We start from the raw sequence: 20,000 nt of genomic DNA on the forward strand, positions 1-20,000 counted from the left end.
TCCTCCTGCTCCTTTTTTTCCTCCGCCTCCTCTTTCTGGTCTCTCTTCCTCCTCATCCTCTTTCTCCTTAGTCAGAAACTCCCCTCCCTCTCTCCCTCCCTCCCTCCCTCTCCGCCCGCCCGCACGACTCACCACTAATTAGCTGCAGCCACTCCACCCTTGACGGCGACGGGCGGCTGCGACTGCGGCTGCGGCTGCGGCGGTCGTGTGTAGGCCAGGCACCACCAGCAGCACCAGGCTCGAAGTGGACTGCACCCCCAGTGGGACTCCACAACTGCGTTCGGGGGTGAAGGCGGGGGGAGGAGGAGGGTGGAAGACCGCAGGGACACCCCCCACCTTCCTCCTCCTCCTCCTCCTCTTCCTCCTCCCCGTCGGAGCTGCTCCCCGTATTCCCAAGTGGGTTCTTCCGGTCGCGCCTCCCCCTCCCCCTCCCCCTCCCCCTCCCCTCCCAAGAGATCTCCACCCTCAACCTAAAACTTCCTCCCCCCCTATTCCTACCCCCATCCTCCCCCGCAACCTCAACACCTCCAACTCAACCTCATCCGGCCTATGGCCACCCAACCACAACCTCATTCCGGAGCACCTTGGTCTACGCCCTGGTCCAATACATCCAACCTCTCAAGCCATTGCATCCATCTCCCTTGCCACCTGTGTACTCCTACTGCTTCCTCCCCACCTGGGCACAACCTCCCCCCCCCTGGTCCTGCCCCCCCTTCCCCTCCCCAACTTCTCCTCCTCCTCCTCCTCCTCCTCCTCCTCCTCCTCCTCCTCCTCCTCTCCCCCATCTTCTGTTCACTCGATATCAACTCATTCCTCTTTTGTTGTTCTCCTTGGTCTTTCCCACAATGCCTCCTCTCTTATCCTCCAGACCTCAATCTCTTCCTCTTCTTCTTCCTCCTCCTCCTCCTCGTCGTCCTCCTCCTTCCCCCACCCTAACGTCCTTCATTTTCCCTCACTACTTCCTCCCACCCTTCCTCCTTCCACAACCCATCTACCCCTCCCCCCCCAGAGCCTACTGCCTCATTCCCTTCCCTCCCCCTCTTCCTCCCTCCCTCCCTCCCTCCCTCTTTCTCAATCTCTTCCCCTCTCAATTCCTTCACCCTTCTTTTAGCACGTGCCCGTCCTCCTCCTCCTCCTCCTCTTCCCCCTCCTCCTCCTCCTCCTCCCGACTCACTCTAACTTCCTTTTCCTGCCGTGAGCATTCTCACGTCAGCTCACGGGCTCCATCCCGCGCCTAAAAGGAAAACATTCTCGCTTGCTGATTCCGCAGGACCCTTGCCCGTGTCTCTCTCTCCTACATGCATGCACACTTGCGGATATCCGAAACTGACCCACGATAAATATCAAAATCATACAAATATATCTTTCGTTTTTTTTTGTTTTTTTTTAATTTTTTTGACCAAAAATTGAAATAAATAAATGAATGAATAAATAAAAGATAAATAGGTAAATACATTAAAAATAAACAAACAGATAAACAGATGCATAATTAATTAAATAAATAAATATATAAATAAATAACGGATTGAAAAAAATCCCTTCACTAAAGAACACCGATGTGAGTAGACATACACAACCACTCAACAACGAAACACGTAATTGTACACAATGCACGATGGGTCAGGAATAATGTCCACAATCGTGTATCGGGCTTCAGGTCACCAACAAGGGGAGTACCAACTCCAGGGTGTCACCATGAATAGAATCGCCTGCCGGTAATTGGGTTCATTGGGAAAGTGCCAACAGGTGCGCAAGGAGGGAACATCACCAGCAACGTTCGCTTTATCCACCCCAAACTGGGGTAGCCTTCACCCTTGCAGCGGCCCCAAATGAATTAATTCATCCATGGTTGTATATGTATATATATATATATATATATATATATATATATATATATATATATATATATATATATATTTATATATATATATATATATATATATATATATATATATATTTTTTGTTTTTTTTTTTTTTTTTTTTTTTTTTTTTTTTTTTTTTTTTTCTGCTTGACTATTTTATTCGTTTCTGTAGACAAAATGTTCCATCCACTGCTCATCTCATCCTCCTCCTCCTCCTCGTCCCCCTCCTACTCTTCCTCCTCCTCCTCATCGTCCTCCTTCTATTCTTCCTCCTCCTCCTCCTCCTCCTCCTCCTTCTACTTTTCCTCCTCCTCCTCTTCCCACTCCTTCGACGCAATTTCATTCGAAACTTCGCGTCACAAGTTCCTTCCTTCCTTCCTTCCTTCCTTCCCCCCTTAATTACTTCCTCCCGACTTTCCTTCCTTCTTTCTTTCCCTCCTTCATTTTTTCTTCCTTTCCTTCTTTCTTCCATTCTTTCCTTTCCTCCTTCTTCCCTTCCTTCCCTCCTTCCTCCCTCCCCTTTTTTTCGTGATTTATGGGGCTGATACCAGCTCAGACCTCAGGAGACGGGTGTCCACGCTATAGCCACATCAATGACAATACCCAAGGGAAACTGATGTGTCACACAGTGATGTCACCAAGTCACCTCATGTCCGAGACGAGCAGCGGTCAGTGGTTATTACTCAGACTGGATGGCCTTCCTAACCTCTGCGCCGCGGCCGGGGTTCGAACAGACGCCGAATACACCACCCGGTTACCAGACGCGCGCTTTACCAACCGAGCTACGGCGGTCCCGCCTTCCTTGTTTCCCCCCTAGCGTGCGTGGACCACCCCCTCCCCCCATTCCATCTCGCCGATCAACCGTTCTCCCCTGTAGTTCCCAAACTTTCTCCCCCACTCCCCCCTTTCCCCCTCCCCCTGGGGGCTTTCTCTTTACCACAGGCTAACCCACTCTGTTGACTTTCTTCAGGCTAACCTCACGTTACCTTTATTCAAGGGGAGGAGACCTCGCTTAGGCTGTTAGAGTGACGTCCTGTGACGCGACGCTAGGCCACGCGACGAGCTGACACGCTACGCCACGTCACGCCACGTCACGTGAGGTCCGAGAGACACCGAAGATGTGCCTAATTCATCACGTCAGTCACAATCATGGTAGCATTTATCACAACAACCTTATAACTGCAGATCAATGATTCTATTCAGCTTGAAAGCAAAACACAAAAAATACTTAAAATATTATACTCTGGCTATCGTTAAGATTACGTCAACGTCCAAACAGAAGAATATATATAAAATAAATTAATAAATAAATAAGAAAAAAAACATTGTATGGCATCCCTGACCCAATTCCTTCCTTCCGTCCGGGGTGGACCTTTTCCCTACCGCCAGTTGGTTTTATTCATATACGTAACGACTCTCCCACCCCCTCCTCCTCCCCCGCCCCCCTCCCTCGGTCACTAAGGGCGAATGACAAAGGGAGGCCGAGCGAGACCTTACCGGCGTTGGAATGCGAACAAAGGGCATTGACTACTCGACCAAAACATGGGCGTGCGTGAGGGCGTGCGGGCGTGCGTGCGGGGGCGCTGTTACGATGGCTCGATCAATCAGCCTGAGCGAAAGAGCAGAGAGCAGAGAGCAGGGAGAGAGAGAAGGGGGGGATGCTCAGTGGTAATGCTATAACTCACCATGAATGTCTATTTAGTTCATCTCTTCCACAGTTATGGATCACTGGAGAGATAACTGTCGTTAGGCGATTTTATTACTCATTTGTGAACCAGACTCACTTTAACAACTGCCCTCCGTCCCAACCCCTACCCATAAAAATTATACATCGAAGATATATATATATATATATATATATATATATATATATATATATATATATATATATATATGTATGTATATATACATATATATACATATATATATTATATATATGTATATATATGTATATATTTATATATATACATATATATGTATATATATATATTATATATATATATATATATTATATATATATATATATATATATATATATATAATGGATTCTCCTTTGCCAAGGCTTCTGATCAATTCACTGTTCAAAGCGAACTTCCATGCCAATGCTGCTGCTGCCTCTGTGCTGGAAAACAGCCAATCATATAAGCAAAGGGGGAGGGACCCAGTGTGGACAAATATCCGGCACAGAAGCGTAAACAAATGGTTATGACATGTGATAAGTATGTGTACACAGCCTTTCCACACAGAGCTTTGTCTCTATACAAAGTGCAATAGGATATGTGCAGACGATACAATAATCACACACGACAAGTACGTATACACACACATTTTTTAAATACAGTGCGATATTATACATAAAGATAATATGATCATCGTTCTGTGGACACATACACATATGTATATTTTGGAGTTCAGTATTCACTATATGTGAAGAAATAATATATGTACAGATTTATTAAACTTGCTACTATATGTGAAGAAATGATGTACGCACAGACCTATGAAACTTCCATATAGAACCCAGCCACGTAGGACAAACAGCCTTCATATACTTAGATAAAGTATGCAACTCCATTAAACACGCCCAGATCTCGAGACGCGCATACAAATGATATAATAAAATACAGACAGACGTGATCTGCTTACAAATGTATACGACCAGAGGATACGTAACGCAAACTCAGAGATATACAGAAAAAATAAAAGACGGCGCAAATGCGCATCACATATGCAATCACATATGCGAAATGTCAGCACTTCTCTTGATTATGTGTTGCTTTTGATTTGCAAGAACACATCATTATTATAATTATTATTATTATTATTTTCATATTTCGTATTCTTACTATTCTTCCTCTTCTTCTTCTTCTTCTTATTATTATTATTATTATTATTATTATTATTATTGTTATTGTTATTATTATTATTATTGTTATTATTGTTACTATTATTGTTATTATTATTATTATTATCATTATTATTATTATTATTATTATTATTATTATTATTATTATTATTATTATTATTATTATTATTATTATTATTATTATTATTATTATTATTATTATTATTATTATTATTATTATTATCATTATTATTATTATTATTATTACTATTAATTATTATCATTAATATTATCATTATTATTATTGTTATTATTATTATTATTATTATTATTATTATTATTATTATATTATTATTATATATATTATTATTATTATTATTATTATTATTATTATTATTATTATTATTATTATTACTATTAATTATTATTACTATTAATTATTATTACTATTATTATTTATTATTATCATTATATTAATCATTATTATTATTATTATTATTATTATTATTAATTATTATTATTATTATTATCATTATTATTATTATTATTATTATCATTATTATTACTATTAGCATTACTATCATATTGTTATTATTATTACTATTATCAATACTATTATTATTATAATTATTACAAGCATTATCATTATGATACCAGTATCACCCAACGCAGTGTACACTGCACATTGTCACTGCAGATGCAATTTCGTGTCATATTCCAATTAAGCAACTCAACCCACGGAACCACTACAGCATCTCCGCACGTTTGCAATTATTTTCTGTTTATCCTAACTTGGCATGCACCACTGCGGACATCCAAACCTGCACCACATTGTGAAAACATCATTTGTTGATGTCATACTACATAATAATAGAAACACCTTTAAAAATTTTTCGTTATAATTATAGACATATGTTGAAATTCATTAACGAAATATGTAATTGTACTTTTTTAATAAATCATGAACCAGTCTAAAGTGTACGTAATAATACTTATCAAAACAAAAGATCTATATAATCGGTGGGATAAAAATATCAGTGAAATATGCACTTCACAAAAAGGAAAAATAATTATGAAAAAATAGTGAAAAAATTTAAATTGAAAAAGACGTGAATTGTGTATAAGTTATTCAGAAATATAAATTTTTTATCGTATAAATTGTATCTTAGTCGACTTTGTATATATTACGTATATAAATCGTCTTAACTAAGATATAACTAATGCACTAATGATGGCTTACACTCAAATCTATTCCACGATAAATTAGAATTATACAAATATATATATAGCTTTTGTTGTATAGAAAAACAATTAATATTCAATAGCGAATGAAACGTCATTAATGAATCTCACACTAAAATAAACGAAACCCACAAAAGTGATAAAAATATTACACTTTACACGTAGGCCGTGTACGAACAACGACAATTCTTACAATAACATAAACAGCGCAAAGCATACATGAGCAACGATACAGAGGGGAGATGCGTATCACACTTTCCAAATGGCACCCCGGGACCACTACGAATCGCACGGACGTCACAGACACACACAGTGCTACATGGATGAGTACAGTGCCGCTTCTATAAAGTGGATAGCGATCATACACACACACACACACACACACACACACACACACACACACACACACACACACACATATATATATAATATATATATATATATATATATATATATACGCAATAAAAACACCAGGAGCGTGTGTTCACAAATGCGTAAATAACCACTAGAAAAAGTAAACTAACGAAGCAGAGCGCTATCGTCTAATTAAATATTAAGTTCAGATACAAAGAATGAATTATAATATGAATAAACAAGTACTATGTCATATATTCTGTAGTTATTTACGCATATATATATACATATATATATATACATACATACATATAAATATATATAAACATATATATACACATATGCATACACACACATATGTATATATATATATATGTATATATATATACGTATATAAACATATATATATATACATACATATATATATACATATATGTATATATATATATATATATATACTGTATATATATACAAAGTATATATATACATATATACACACACACATATATGTATATATATATATATATATACAGATTTACATTTATCAACCACAATTCACTTTAATTCTAAGCCATCAACATCGAGAACCTCGAGGAGGCATACATGCAGAAATCGAAACATGGCACAGCCAAGGACTCGAACCTCCGCTAGCACGTGACAAGTCACGGTTAAATCACTATCACTGGTCACGTGCTTGCGGAGGTTCGAATCCTTGGCAGTACCATGTTTCAATTTCTGCATGTATGCCTCCTCGAGGTTCTCGAAGTTCATGGCTTAGAATTTAAGTGAATTGCGGTTGATAAATGTGTGTATATATATATATATACATATATATATATGTGTGTGTGTGTGTGTGTGTGTGTGTGTGTGTGTGTGTGTGTGTGTGTGTGTGTGTGTGTGTGTGTGTGTGTGTGTGTGTGTGTGTGTGTGTGTGTGTGTGTGTGTGTGTGTGTGTGTGTGTGTGTGTGTGTGTGTGTGTGTGTGTGTGCAAAACTGAATGGGTTTCAGTGATTAGAGATACATTTTAAAAATCTCAGTGCACTTTTATTCTAAACCATCAACATCGGGAGACCCAATGGAGGCCGACATACAGAAACTGAAATGCGGTACTGCCAAGGACTCGAACCCGGCGATCACATGACAAGTGCCGTAGTAACTTACCAACTACGCTATCAAGAGAGAAATCTCTTGATAGCCTAATTGGTAAGTTACTACAGCATTTGCCATTTGATCGCCGGGTTCGAGTCCTTGGCAGTACCGCATGTCAATTTCTGCATGTCGGCCTCCATTGGGTCTCCCGATGTTGATGGCTTAGAATTAAAGTGCATTGTGGTTGTTAAAATGTGTATATATAAATATATATGTATATATATATATATATATGTATATATATATATATATATATATATATATATATATATATGTTGAAACAAACCTAAGGACTGCACAGAGAGGATTGGAGAGATCAGTGACGGCAATAGCGCTGAGACCATAAGAGAGCAAATTGGGTGAGAGAGCATACTAGAGGGAAAGATATTGTGGAGACGGTAAATGAGGAAGTGGAATTGGGCAGGTTAACTAGTGCGAACGACTGATGAGCGATGGATCAAGTGTGTTACTGAGTGGACGCCGCGAGATGGGAAGCGTGGAAGAGGGAGACCAGACAGAAGGTGGAGAGACGATATAGAGAAGTTTGCAGGAGTGACGTGGCAAAGGTTAGCGCGGTCGTGTGAATCATGGAATGCTTTGAAGGAGCCATTTGTTCAGCAGTGGACTCAGGATGGCTGATTTGAATGTTGATTGATTGATTGATTTAGCTATCGCCATGCAATTTGATTAACTTTTGAAAGAGTGGAAACTCATCTCGTAGACGATATCTTTTGCCAGACGATCTTATTCAGCTAAGTAACGAAAAATATAATAAAAAATCCTTTACGAACGCCGAGAAAGACAGAAAGGAATGAAATCGCCTGACGGCAGATACAATGGAAGAAAGAGTACCGCCCGGAACGGAAGCGAGATAGGTTTAAGCAGAAACACGCTACACGGAAGTAAGCACCTCACGCACGCACGAACGCACGGACACGCCGTCAAGGCCCGTGCCAGTGCCACGCGACCTTTAACATGGACGAGGTGAAACACACGCACACATGCACGAACGTACATGTACGTACAACGTACATATACACGTACACATGCATACACACATACACACACACATGCACACACACGCGCCCCCCGCGCGCGCGCACACACACACACACACACACACACACACACACACACACACACACACACACACACACACACACACACACACACACACACACACACACACACACACACACACACACACACACGCAAACAAACACACACACACACACACACACACACACACACACACACACACACACACACACACGTAAAATTGTAGCCAGGCAAGACAATTGTAGACAGGCCCCCTCGAGCTTTGCCACTTTTCTGTATATAATGATTAAGTATATATTAAGTAAACACATATACACACAGACGCATGTCCTAACGCAGAGAGATAGAGAGAAAGAGAGAGAGAGAGAGAGAGAGAGAGAGAGAGAGAGAGAGAGAGAGAGAGAGAGAGAGAGAGAGAGAGAGAGAGAGAGAGAGAGAGAGAGAGAGAGAGAAATCAAAGGCACTGTGACAAAAGTTACAACGAATCGTTCTCTCTACTGGAAATGTCTAAAATTCGGAAATTGCAATCCTCGTGACGAAATCGGGTCTGGAAAATGCACCACAATGTAAAAATAAAAATAGAATAAGTAAATAAATATATAGATAAATAAATAGATAAAATAAAAGCATCTTTTATCAGCGATATCCCAATATTCGGAACTTTTCGTTCCGAATATTGAGGAGCTCCTCCTAATTTCAGAAATTTCCGATAGAGAGAACAAGATTTGATTCGATCCACCCTTACGCCATCCATGGTGACGCATGTCAAGGGGCTTCTTCTGGGTGCCGCCAGGTGATTTTATTCAGTTGAGAGAACCCTTGTGACGTCAACATGGTGAGCTGGAGAGGCCACTATGCCTCTTAATGGGTAAACTAATAAATATATAAATAAATAAATAAATAAATAAATAAATAGATGAATAAATACACAAATTAATGGACAAATATACAAATAAAGAGGAACTACCTTACCACGTTCAAAATATCAATAATGCCTTAGCAGTCCCAATTAACAAGACAAAAATGAAAATAGAATTCTTTCCTAGTGGGTCCTCTTTCCGACTTTCGAATGACGTCATGTTCTCCCCGCGATATCTTGACGTTGTGGTCGTCCTAGGTTGGGTTAGGTTTGGTTAGCTTAGCTTACCTTAGGTTGGATTAGGCAGGGTTAAGTTAGGTTAGGTTAGATTAGTTTGAGTTAGATGAGCTTAGATTAGTTTGGGTTAGATGAGCTTAGATTAGGTTAGATTAAGTTGGGTTATATTAGGTCAAGTTATATCAGGTTTGGTTTGGTTTGGTTCCGAAGCTGGACGGGAAAGGGACCAGTTGTGAAGCAATTCCATTCTTGCAATCAGACCGAATTCCGTGGACGGACGAAGAGCTTCCCTCACCCCCACCCCCTGCCACGTCAAGTCATGGTACTCCTTGGCCCATCGATACGCGTGTGTGACGCATCCTCCTCTTCCTCCTCCTCCTCCTCCTCCTCAGCTCCCCTCCACACTCCAGCCCCTTCCCCCCCCCCAACCTCTCACCACGGGGAGACACAGAAGCTCCAGGAGACCTTTCGGTCCACAAGGAGACGGCTTCCGTTAATCGTGATGGTATTTGACCTTTAAGAGTCTATTTCTGTTTCAGTCAAATAAAATCGCCTGGTGACAGTCAGAGTCCGCATACAAATCGATTTTGGTACTCAAAGGGTTAAACTAACCCTGAGTGACCTATGACCTTTCATAGTTCAGCGCTTTCAGTTCAACAGAACCACTTGGCGACAAGCGACTCAATGTTCAGACGAGCAACTCCTGTCAGGAAAAGCATTCCATATGTAGTCAAAACCCGCCATCACCTTTGCCCGGTGAGCTCGGACAGCCATGGGACGTGAGAGTCAACTGAAGCCGTTGGGAATCGCACCGGGGATATCTTGATCCCGAGGCGAGATCAAAGCTCAACGCGCCACATCGAGAAACTCTTCCCCGTCCGTGTGACCTGCGCTTGGTGTCATGTGTCTTAATACTTTTTTTTTTCCTGCGATTCTACCTGGAAAGACCTTGGCCCGGAGTGCTGGGGGTTCTGGGGGCACCACAATAGCTTCCGGAAGGGTCCATAAACCGATAACGAGAAGTCGTAAGCGGATGCCAGACGATTTCATTCATTGTCGAAAAGGTCTCCAAGAAGTTAAGAGTGTTCCATAATACACATAAGTGTCTGGGAACTTCTGGCCCTAAAGAAAGAGGATTTGACGCCTGTAAGGGGGTTTCCAGTGACCGAAGCCGCTCCCGCCACCTTGGCCCAATTTGCTGGGACACCCAGGATACGTTGGAAGTCACCCTTAACCGCTGACGCATCGAACTGGAACCTTCGTCTCCACATTCAGGAGGTGATATCGAGCCTCCGCGTGACACACTCAGTTTTCCAAAAGTCAAGGGTGAAGATTCCTTGCCGAGAGCGTCTGCCGCAGCCGCAGCCGCAGCCACAGGAGTAAGTTTCAGGATCCGCCGAGGCAAAAACTGACTTGACGCTTCTTCCTGCAGGAGCCACTTTCTTTTTCTTCTTCTTCTTCTTCTTCTTCGTTGTGAACCTGAAGGCGCATTCTGGGGGCCACCAACGGGGGAATCTTCTTTTGTCGTTGACGGAGACCAGAAGAGTCTACAATACATTTAACCAACACAAGGTTCCAACACCCTCAATATCGAAGGGTTTACACAAAACTGAATGAAATGGCCTGGAGGCAGCCAGAATAAAATAATAAGTGCATTCCAGTCTAGGTCGTTTAGATTTGGGCACTTGTTCATTCCATCCTCTCTCTCTCTCTCTCTCTCTCTCTCTCTCTCTCTCTCTCTCTCTCTCTCTCTCTCTCTCTCTCTCTCTCTCTCTCTCTCTCTCTCTCTCCTTGTCCTTCTTTTTGGGCAGCCAAAATCTTAAAAGCAGACTTTCCACGTACTTAGTATAGTAGTACCCATTTCCATAATAGAGGTCTAAACCAGAAATGTATAGTGTCTAGGAATTTCCTGAATTTAGAGGACCGTGGCTATACACTTATGTATATGGCCAAGACCGGCAAGAGGAGCTATGGCTAATCCCTTCCACACTTTTTCTTTTATTCCGGTTTCTGTTCGAAACCCAAGGACTACCAGAGATGGACACACTCCCCTATGGCTGTCCTAACACGCAAGGCAAAGGTGACGGTTTCAACCGGAGCTTATCGTCTCGTGGCGCCACGCCAGCAGCTTGGCACTCGCGTGGCACCTTCCGTGCGAACTCGCCTTGTTACGCAATTGCATGTGACCAAGTACCTACAGGAAGTACGTTGTACTTCGCAACGTTGTATAACTCCAACCTCTATAAAATCGAAGTGGGTATGGCATCAGCAATGATGTGATTATCGTGATGTCACTAGATTAAGTTTGTCAGTGGCTACATCACAGCTCTCTCTCTCTCTCTCTCTCTCTCTCTATATATATATATATATATATATATATATATATATATATATATGAATATATATATAGATATATATATATATATATATATATATATATATATGGCTTTGTGATTTCACGAGTCCGGTTCGAATCCGGGGACGACAGTCGGAATTATTTTATATATACATGTATATATATATATATATATATATATATATATATATATATGTGTGTGTGTGTGTGTGTGTGTGTGTGTGTGTGTGTGTGTGTGTGTGTGTGTGTGTGTGTGTGTGTGTGTGTACTGTACATATGTATATACATATTGCTACATTAAGACGTACATTCAATACTCTACAATACAAGTCACATTTACACAGATAAACACATTCTGAATCAGCTTCGGGTGCCCACATGAACAGTGCAAGACGATGACGTCATAACCGGGGGGGAGGGGATAGGCCGAGTCTTCCCCCCCTCCCCCCGGAGACAGGTCTGTCGACTTAGACTCGAGGGACCCAGAGCCCCAGACAGAGGCGGTGGGCTCTTCTCGTGAGAAAAGAAAAAGGAAAAAGAAAATTTGTGTGACCAAGTATAGCAACAGTCTCCCTGGCGCCACGAGCGAGGTCACAGAGTCCAGGCGACTGGCGCCGTTCGCATGCACTCCTCCCTGTCGATCAATACAGGAATAGATAAACGAATATATGAATGAGTAGGATAAATGAATAAGTGATAAAGTGAATAAGTAGGAAATAAATGAATTAATGAGTAAAGAAACAAATACAAACACACAAATATACATCACGAACGCATGAAGAAATTGAAGACATATGATGAACAGCACACAAATCAGATTTACAGAGAGAGAGAGAGAGAGAGAGAGAGAGAGAGAGAGAGAGAGAGAGAGAGAGAGAGAGAGAGAGAGAGAGAGAGAGAGAGAGAGAGAGAGAGAGGGAGAGAGATCTACTCAAACACTGCTAATTACAAGGGTAAACGAAAGAGAAACTGAGTGAGTATGTGCGTGTGTCAACCTGGGATCGAACCGAAGCCTCTGAATTACTAAACCCGTTTTCTCACCAAGTCTAAACCACAAGAAGTTATCAGACAAGAATCCTCACGCAATGCATGTATAAAGGAATTCAACGTTGAGGCTCATATTTCACCCTAACCCCCACTTACTCATATCTTCCCATCAACAATATGACATAAATCAACTTTGTAGTAGAATGACGTCATGCGAATGCCTACTGCAGCCGTCGCGTGTTACGTGTGCAAGATGGCAAGGTTAAAAAGATAATTTGCAAATTACTAAACGTTGCAATTTTCTTGGAAGCGCTGGGCGGTTATGTCCTGATTAAATCTAAACAGCAGACCTGTTGGCACGGGACATTTGAGCTCCAGAACTGAGTAATGCACCCCACACACACTCAGTCCTCCCCACAGGTCAGGTCTTCTTCACAACGGCACTGTTTTGCCCTTGAATATGTATTATCAAAAGCCCTATTTTAATTCTGATTCTACCAAATTCCTCAGCTGAATAAAATCTTCCGGCGCCAACCAGGACAAAATACCGATGCATCGCGCTTTTTTTTTTTTTTTTTTTTTTTTTTTTTGCTTCCCTCGACTGAATAAAATTCTCTGGTGTCGAGTGACACTATTACGAAACAATACAGTGGACAATCACTACCGGTATATATTGTTACCGACATGACACATTGTTCAGTGATATTCTTCAATAAAAAATATGTATACAAATTTGTTTAGAAAATCAGTGTTTTTACCAGATGATTAGTAAAATAAATTCTACTACCACCACTACTACTACTACTACTACCACTACTACTACTACTACTACCACTACTACTACTACTACTACTACTACTACTACTACTACTACTACTACTACTACTACTACTACCACTATTACTACTACTATTAGTAATACTAATAATAGAAATAATAACAGTAGTGGTAATAATAATAATAACAATAATATCAATAATAATATTAACAATAATAATCTCCACCTTTTTACACAAGACGGCGCGATTCTCCTCCTCCTCCTTTTCCTCCTCCTCCTCCTTCTCCGCCTCCTTCTCCGCCTCCTCCTCCTCAAAGATAGCGATGCACATCGACCGATGAAATCTTGACAACACAAAATGCCATTCACGGAAGATCGATGTTGTCCAGTCAGGACCCCCCTCCCTCCCTCCCTCCCCCTCTCTCTCTCTCTCTCTCTCTCTCTCTCTCTCTCTCTCTCTCTCTCTCTCTCTCTCTCTCTCTCTCTCTCTCTCTCTCTCTCTCTCTCTCTCTCTCTCTCTCTCTCCCCACCCGCACTCCAGCGATCAATGCCACCCCCCACCCCCACGATGCCTCCCGAGACCCTCCTGCTGGGGGGCGGGGCGGGACGGGGCGGGGCGGGGATGGGGTGCCAAGCAGAGTCTCACCCTTAGGGCCCGTGTCCGCAACGTCCACGTGGCACTCTGAGATTCGCACGAGGAGGTGAAGAGGAAGAGGCACCTACAACCAAAGTTCGTGGAGTTCGTTGGGGACGCCAGCAGGAGATCCAGAAGCGTCTTGCGTGTCCCAAGAGCTTCTTGCATGGCGCCACGTGAGGGACCTCCCCTTTGCTGAATAAAGGTGCCTGGCGGTGGCCATAGCGAAAGGAGACGATGTAGCACCCATAGAGGTGTTGAAGTAGAGGTTTAAGACAGGTAAATTAATCTTTATTTACGAAATATTGCTGCGTAACTCTGGTCCATAGGGGTGCCACTAACCTCCCTAAGATATTGACGGAATAAGAACAAGTTTAGGTTTAAGAAGGAAATAGGCAAGAACCGGTTTACCAATAGAGTAGTTAACGAATGGAATAGACTTAGTAACCATGTAGTGAGCGCTGAAACTATCAGTTGGTTTAAGAGAAGGTTAGATAACTTTATATGGATAGGAATAACAGGAGGTAAGGGACATGGAACTACCTAGTGTAGGCCTTATGGTCTCTTGCAATCTCCTCCACTCTTATGTTATGTTCTTATACGGTCAACTGGGTTGAAATAGACAGGATTAAAATAGACAAAACTCTATTGTTACCGAGAGGGAGTAAGCCACAGTTATGAATAAAATCGACTGCCGGCAACAAAAATACAAGGAAAAGCATCACCAGGTATGGAAGGCTGCAACAAGGCTCAAGTAAGAACAAACAATACGATAAAAAGAAACAATTCAGAAAATAAATTAATACAGAAACTTAATAAGAAAATTGGTAAGTAGACAAAGAAATAAACAAATAGATAAATGAATAAATAAGCAAATAAATAAATTAAAATATAAACAAATGAATAAATACATAGATAAACGAACAAGGAAATAAACAAACAAATTAACAAACAAACAAGATCAACAGCACAACCGAGGTCAGATAGACATCAATGCCGGGGGGGGAGGGGAGTTAGAGTGGGGGAGGGGGGAGGGGGAATGCCGGGGGGGGGAGTTAGAGTGGGGGAGGGGGGAGGGGGAGAGGAGGTTAGGGGGGGAGGGAAAGGGTTGCAAAAGAGAACAAGGGTAACAACACGTAGCACGGCGGACATCCAAACCTGACCCATGACATATCAAAATGACACAAATACATCTTCCACTGTTATCGAACCTTAGTCCCTTTTTGTTCACCAAAACTAACATCCATTACACGCTAAACACGATATTCGAAATCATAACACAACGACGATAAGTTATGGGTGTCCATAGTCATACTAAAAGAAATATATATATATATATATATATGCTGGGACATCATGACAAGTTGATGAAGGGGGTAAAAGATGTCACGGGTCAAGTTCCGTGACTTCTTTTTCCACCTTCATCAACATATATATCTATATATATATATATATATATCTATATATATATATATATATATATATATATATATATATATATATATATATATATATATATATATATATATATATGATATATGTAGGAATCTAGGGACACCAGTCAAATGTTCATATCATTAATTATTAATTATCATCAACCACGCCTCCTCATTTGCTTTCACTATCAACACAATAAACCTCTAGATGTCTTACTAGGTAAGACATCTAGTATACATCTATATACGGTCAATAGTAAACCCCCAGTGTTCCTCTTTTGTGGTTTTCTTCTGGCTAAAACCAAATTATTTAATTTACCAGATAGGCAGAGAGAGAGAGAGAGAGAGAGAGAGAGAGAGAGAGTGGGGGGAGAGAGAGTGAGGGAGGGAGAGAGGGAGGGGGAGACTCCCATGGGTACCAACAGTGTCATTATTGACTTCAATATTGCCAAATATATATATATATATATATATTATATATATATATATATATATATATAGATATATATATATATATATATATATATATATATATATATACTCTCTACAGATCGACTATGACGAATAAAATCATATGGCGACAGCCAGATTAAAGAGTGCAAAATGTCCCTTAAATCCACACTTTTAAAACATTTCGCAAGAGTATAGTGTTCGCTTCCTGCCATTATAAAAAAATATACAAACAACCTTATCTGAACTTACAGAAATTACCCAAGTTTTATTCCTAAGCCAGTTCACCAGATAAACTTAACTAGAACGGCGAGTTAAGGACATGTTCACACTAGCGGTTTGAACCGCGCGGAAACTGCGGCGGTACCGCATAATCAAGGAAGACTCCGCGTTTGTGTGTGTGACCGCTTCCAGTGATTTACATTGCAAATGAAGCGCCGCGGTTCAAAACGCTAGTGTGAAGAGGACTGGCGAAGATTTTAAAAGTACGACTCTTACATAATATCAGTCTGGCCGCCGCCAGGCAATTTTAATCTCCTTGGCGGGATCCCACGAGCATAGGGCCATACTCTAAGGGCCACGTCGTTAAAGTTAGCCTTCATATGTGAATAAAATCGCCTGGCGACAGAGAAGAGAAAGACCGTCGCTTGGGCCTACAGCGAGACCGGATCGAGGAACGTTCTTGCCTGGGAAGACCGGACGTGTAGAGGAAGAGGAGAAGAAGGAGGAGGAGGAAGAGGAGCAGGAAGAGGAGCAGGAAGAGGAGGAGGAGGAGCAAGAGGAAGAGAGAAGGAGGAGTAGAAGGAGGCGGAGGAGAAGGAGGAAGAGGAGGAGGAAGACGAGCAGGAAGAGGAGGAGGAAGAGGAGCAGGAAGAGGAGGAGGAGGAGGAGCAAGAGGAAGAGAGAAGGAGGAGTAGAAGAAGGGGGAGGAGAAGGAGGAAGAGGAAGAGGAGGAGGAGGAGGAGGACGAGGACACAGGAAAAGACCCGACGTAGCCGAAGGCGTTACTGTGCAAGAGGCCCAGCAGATGGTCTTGATGCAGAGGACGAGGAGGAGGAAGAGGAAGAGGAAGAGGAGGGCCAAGAGAGAGAAGAAGAGGAAGAGACAGAGGAGGACGAGAAGGAAGAAGAGGAAGAGACAGAGGAGGAAGAGGAAGTGGAAGATAAGAAAGGTGAAGAGGAGGGGGAAGAAAAGGAAGATAAGGAAGGCGAAGAAGAGGAGAAGGAGGACGAGAGGACGAGGAGGGGGAGGAGGAGGAGCAGGAGGAGGAGGAGCTGGTAGTATTCAAGAAGCTGAGGTGCTCGCACTCGAAGAGCGGCGTGCGTGCGCGTGCATGAACGCATACAACCGGGGGAGAGGAGGGAGTGGGGAGAGGAGAGAGGGGGGAGGGGAGAGGAGGAGGAGGAGGGAGGTGAGTGGGGAAGAGGAGGAGGGAGGGGAAGGAAGGAAGCTGGAAGGTGGGAGGAAGGACCTAGAGGCTGTGCGAGCCTGAGGAGAGGGAGGGGGAGACGAGGGGGAGGGGGAGAGGAGGGGAGGGGGGAGAGGAGGGGAGGGGGAGAGGGGGAAGGGAGGACCTAGAGGGCGTATGAGCCTGAGGCCATTCTCTTACGTGAATGAAATCGCCTTGAATAAAGCCAGAATAAAATGTATAAGTCACGTCACGGTTTGATTTCACCTAGTGCGATCTGAGGTCTCTCTCTCTCTCTCTCTCTCTCTCTCTCTCTCTCTCTCTCGAGGATGAGCCCTCGAAAAGTGAAGCATTTCAGCTGAATAAACAAAAGAAATCATTCAAATGGCATCTAAGATTTATATATATATATATATATATATATATATATATATAATATATATATATATATATATATATATATATATATATATATATATATATATTTGCTGGTACATTGTGACAAGTTTTTTTTTCACCTTCATCATATATATACTTATTCATTTATTTATATATTAGGTTGAGGATCACTGTCAAACTGTGGTAAAGCTTATACCAAGAAAAACTCATTTACAAAGGATTACAAAGGATTACAAAGACGGAGCATGCCGACAGGAGACCTTTTGATCCATATCTAGGTCGGATGCAAAAAAAAAAAAAAAAAAAAAAAATCATATTAATAATAAATTAAAACTATAATAATGTAAAAATAACAAATAAAATACATAAATAAATGCATAGGTATAGTTGAATAACAAACAAAAAGGTAAATAGTAAATGATTATAAATTGACATATAACTAATGATAAATGAAAATCAGACAGACAAATTATAACAAAACAAAAACAAATAATATAACATAAATTATAATCATTACAGCATCTTACTTAGGTATTTATCTAAATGATTCTTAAAGCTTCGAACTGAACTACATTGCACTACCTGTGCAGGAAGTTTATTCCATTCATTAACTACACGGTTGGCAAAGTTGTTTCTACCTACTTCCAAATTGAATCTATTTCCGGACAGTTTGAGACCATTGTTTCTTGTCTGATTCTCATTCAATGTGAAAATTTGGTCACTTTTGATGTTGTCAATTCCCTTTAAAATCTTAAAGACCTGTATCAAGTCACCTCTGAGTCTACGCTTTTTTAGGGAAAACAGATTCATGTGCTTAAGTCGATTTTCGTATGATTTATTTTTGATATTTGGAATCAGTTTTGTGGCTCGCCGTTGTACTTTTTCCAGTCTGTCAATGTCTTTAATGAGATTCGGTGACCATACGGAAACAGCATATTCCAAATGTGGACGAACTAACGATTTATATAGCTTGTTAATGAGTGATGGACTTTTGAAATCAAAAGATCGCGCAATCAATCCCAGAATCTTATTTGCTTTCTCAGAGGCTGAAATACACTGCTTGGATGATTTGAGGTCGTTACTGATAATTACGCCGAGATCTTTTTCACTATCCACTTTTGTTAACGAATTTCAAAATAACTTGTAATCGTACTTACTGTTATTTTTACCTATGTGCATTACCTTGCATTTACTTGTGTTAAATTTCATTAGCCACTTTTCAGACCATTGCTGTAATTGATCTAAATCTTCTTGAATATCTAATTGGTTTGAGTGATCATTTGCCACTCCGCACAGTTTTGTATCATACTACCTCTCCCTAACTCTAGGCACCGAGATAGCCAGGGCGAATGGCAATCACCGGGACCGCGTCCAAAGGATCAACTTTAACGTTATCCCGCTATGAAGGCCCCACCGCCGCTTAAGCGTTCATGATCACGTGACAAGAGTGATTGAGTGACGAGAAGTCTTCGTCATTATCACGTCAAAGCGCCGACCGAACGAGGACACTTGACCCACGTCGGAGGCACGTCGTTACCCACTCGAGTAGAGTACGAATACTTTGCTTGCTTGTGCCACTTGGCTCTCGAGAGGGACTCACTCGAGATTACCCTCAAGACCCACCACAGTACCCCTTGAGGAAGCGGTGTCATAACTAAGACTTGAGACCCGTCTATCCTGGCTTATAGGGCATAGCCTCCTTCTCTCTCTCTCTCTCTCTCTCTCTCTCTCTCTCTCTCTCTATCCATATATATATATATATATATATATATATATATATATATATTTATATATGTATATATATATATATATATATATATATATATATATATATATATATATATATTATATATATATCGCGTGTGGGTATGTTTCAAATACATATACCTAATATACATGTATGTATGTGTGTGTGTGTGTGTGTGTGTGTGTGTGTGTGTGTGTG

At 41.2% G+C, this 20,000-nt stretch overlaps 1 protein-coding gene across 1 annotated transcript in view; it reads right to left on the bottom strand.

Annotated features, from left to right (window-relative positions):
• The window catches only part of LOC143027117 (uncharacterized), a 249,394-nt gene that overhangs the window by 219,559 nt on the left and 9,835 nt on the right, over nt 1–20,000 (bottom strand). The gene's annotated exons all lie outside the window — the stretch shown is intronic.

Source organism: Oratosquilla oratoria, chromosome 7, assembly GCF_046742065.1.
Source record: "Oratosquilla oratoria isolate Oo_2021 chromosome 7, ASM4674206v1, whole genome shotgun sequence".
Lineage (NCBI taxonomy): Eukaryota > Metazoa > Arthropoda > Malacostraca > Stomatopoda > Squillidae > Oratosquilla > Oratosquilla oratoria.